This window comes from Ursus maritimus, unplaced genomic scaffold (genome assembly GCF_017311325.1).
Source record: "Ursus maritimus isolate PB19 unplaced genomic scaffold, ASM1731132v1 scaffold_31, whole genome shotgun sequence".
Taxonomy (NCBI): Eukaryota; Metazoa; Chordata; class Mammalia; order Carnivora; family Ursidae; genus Ursus; species Ursus maritimus.
Window position 1 is genome coordinate 12,156,496 of NW_024425675.1, and position 3,656 is coordinate 12,160,151.

Below are 3,656 nucleotides of genomic sequence, written 5' to 3' on the forward strand. Positions count from 1 at the left end.
AGAGACATGCACAGTTTCACGATTAAGTTTATACACTTCACTTCAGTGGTCTCAATAGCATCATTCCATTAGACTTCCAGAAAGATGCATCTAGAAGAAAACTCAAAAGAAGAAACAGCAGGGGCGCCTGGGTGGCACAGCGGTTAAGCGCTTGCCTTCGGCTCAGGGTGTGATCCCGGCGTTATGGGATCGAGCCCCACATCAGGCTCCTCCGCTAGGAGCCTGCTTCTTCCTCTCCCACTCCCCCTGCTTGTGTTCCCTCTCTCGCTGGCTGTCTCTATCTCTGTCAAATAAATAAATAAAATCCTAAAAAAAAATCCTAAAGAAATTTAATATTATGAACAGCTGATTGCAATTGCATTACTATCATCTATCAGTAGAGAACTACCTGGCACTCTGCTTGTCCTGACGAAAGAATTGTAGTGATTCACCCAGGAAAATGCGCAACAAATACAACGGAAGATTTGAGGAAAGAAGCGCATGCTTATCCCCCCAAAATATAAAGATTAATAGTATATTAGTGATCTATTTCTATGTAATAAATGAGCCCAAAACATAATAGTTTAAAGCATCAGTACACATTTATTATCTCTTACAGTGTAGATAGAACCTAAATGCTTGGCTTAGTAGTTCATAAAATCAGAGTCAAGTGATGGTGGAGGCAAGTTCAGGAAGACTTGCCTGGGGCTAGAGGATGTTTCCAAGCTGGCTCACTTACACGAGTTGCTGGCTTTTTTACATGGCTTCTCCCAAAAGGCTTCTCATGTCCTTATGGCATGGTGGCTCTCGCCCCCCAGGGCAAGGAATAAAAAAAGGAGCTAAGCAAAAGCTTTGCATGGCCTTTATGACCTAGCCTTGATGTCACACACCATTATCTCCACCGTAATCTGTGAATCACATGGGTCAGTTCTGACTCAATGTGAAAATAGACTATGCAGGAGAGTGAATACCGTGAGGTGAGGATTGTTGGGGGCCATCTTGGAGACAGCATATTATAGTTTATACCTAAAACTACCGTATTATGCCTAAAGCTTCTCCTTTAGGTAATAAGAGATGAAAGATATCTTAAGACTGGCATTTTGAAACTGTTCGGGAGAGTGAAGAAAGAACTATAAAGAAAGGGTTTCAGGAACCTAGGACCTGGATAGAAGAGAAAGGAGCCTGGTCCCCGGTGGAGCCTAGTTCCTTGGGATATATTTTGGAAAGTAGAATGTGGGGGAGAAAGAGCTGAACTCCTGGTGATGTGGGATTTGTACCAGACTCTTCCTCAGAGCTTAGATCCCAAAGGGATCCTTCATATTTCCTAGAGAAGCTTCCTTTAGGTCATTAAACTCATTTCATCAAAACACAAAGGGATCCTGGGGCTCAAGGAAGAAACTATTTAATAGTAAAACCTGTGAACTAGTAAAAGTAGTAAACCAGTCAACCCATCCCTTAGTAAACTTCATGGACATGGCACAGGATGAAGAACAGTAACTGGATTGGCACCACACGACTATTCTTACGCCAGGTCTGCATTGTTACCTAGCTGGGCGCTCGTAAGCATGGATCCCATGAACACTATCAGGCCACCATTGCATGAAGACAGGTAGGGGAGGACCTAAATACTGTTGAGCATTCCAACATGTGCTGGCCACCAGGCTAGGGGTTTTCTACACACTGATTGTTTAATACAATTCTTTGCATTTCACAAAGGTGAAATTAAGGGTCAGGGTCTATGAATTGTTCCCTGATATCCATCTTTTCCTTCTTCCTTTTAATACGGGAACCTGCATGGTTTCAGCTAGGCACAAGATGGCCAACTAGAGACTACAATTCTCAACTCCCCTGCAGCTAGGTAATAGCCAAGCGACCCCATAGCAGTCAATGGAATGTAACTTGTAGGTCACACCTTTTGAAGGAGTGCCTTCCACTGACCTATATTTCCCCCATTTCCAGCAGGTGGGAACATAGACGGGGAGCTGAGTCAGCTTCCACCATGGAGATACGACCGCAACTTTACGGCCCAGCAGAACCCAAGTTCTCAGACGACCGCGTGAAGCTGCCTATCATCCTGGACTGCCTGCCATCTTGGACTTCGAAGTGAGAGAGAAATAAAGTAGTATATTTTACTTAAGCCGCTGTTATCTCGATCTCTATGAAAGCCATTAAATCAGTATTCCTACCCAACACGTGAACTTGTCAGAGATCATCCAGCAACAAGAGACGGATCTGAGACATTTTCGCTTTCAAACTTCTGCTCTAACAGGAAGGTGTCCTTGTTAAGGAGAATGTTACTTCTTTTAAGTAATCTCTACACCCAACATGGGGCTCGAACTCATGACCCTGAGATCAAGAGTCGCATCCTCTACCAACTGAGCCAGCCAGGCACCCCGGGAGAATGTTGCTTTTCCTCTCGATGCCCTTAGGTATTCTAAGAGCTCAATAGATACTTGAAGATGGGAGAGTCCATTCGGACAATTTTATGTCCTTATTTAGAAGAACCAAAACTATGTGCCCTTCAATGTTGAGCACAGTCTATCTCCATTATGATGAATGTTACACTTTTTAGAATTTGGGCTCTGCTCACATTCTGTTTTGGGGTTCTGACTCATTTTTCTTTGGAACAGAAGTCTATTTGAAGGATGTTAAATTTACTGATTGTTTTCAAATGCGGTGTTCTCTGAGCACATTTTTTCTGTTGCTTCTACAGATGCCTACCGTCTTGCCATCTTTATATACCTCTTCCTAGTCCTACTAAAAATAAGAACATATGCAGCTAATATTAAGCCAATACCTAATGGTGTGATCATCCTAATAAAATATTGAAATAGTTCCATATTCCTTGGTAAACAGCCAACACTGTATGACCTCTGAGGTTTCCCAGGGGGTCTCGCATCTATGGTCCCTCCTTCAGCACCTCTAGATATCCCAGCACCCAGAAACCAACAGGGAGCCTCCAGCTCTGTGGCCTGAGTCCTTTCGGGTTAATTGGTGCTTGTGTCCTTTTGGTTACTAAGTACTTTTAATGGCACTTCTGGAAGGATGTCCAGCCCATGGCTTGCGAAGTAACTTTATGATAATTTCTAAAGCCCTTTGTTTCAACAATGCCTTTGAGAAACCTATCAGTATAAAGATACTCTTCTGCTGATAGTTTTATGTCTTCTCAAAGACTTTATATTTCCATAATTCAAGGTGTACATTTGTAACATTCTTCCAAGGCCTTCCCACCAAATCCCCACTTACCCTACTAGGCACACACACACACACACACACACACACACACACAGTCATTAAGCTAACACAAAACGGCACTATGGGGAAATACATTAAACATAATCCAAACTTACTCAAAACTACTCAGTAGTTTAACCACTTTACCCAAATAATTCCATGTTCTCAAAATGAAAAGTATTCTGTTTGTTTACACTGTCTGATGAAAGTCTCTAAAGCTGGGGTCTACACATCACGTAAAGCCTTGCTTGCACCGGTAATCATGGAACAAAGCCCTATTTAAATAAAGTCAAATGTTTCCCCTTTCCACTTTCTGACAATTATAGCATCAGGCATATAACTTTTATTGTCAGCTACAGTAATTGTACTGTTAAGATGTATTAGAAAGTGTTTGATATAAAACATTTAGCACAGTGTCTGACATGTGATCAACACAATAAATA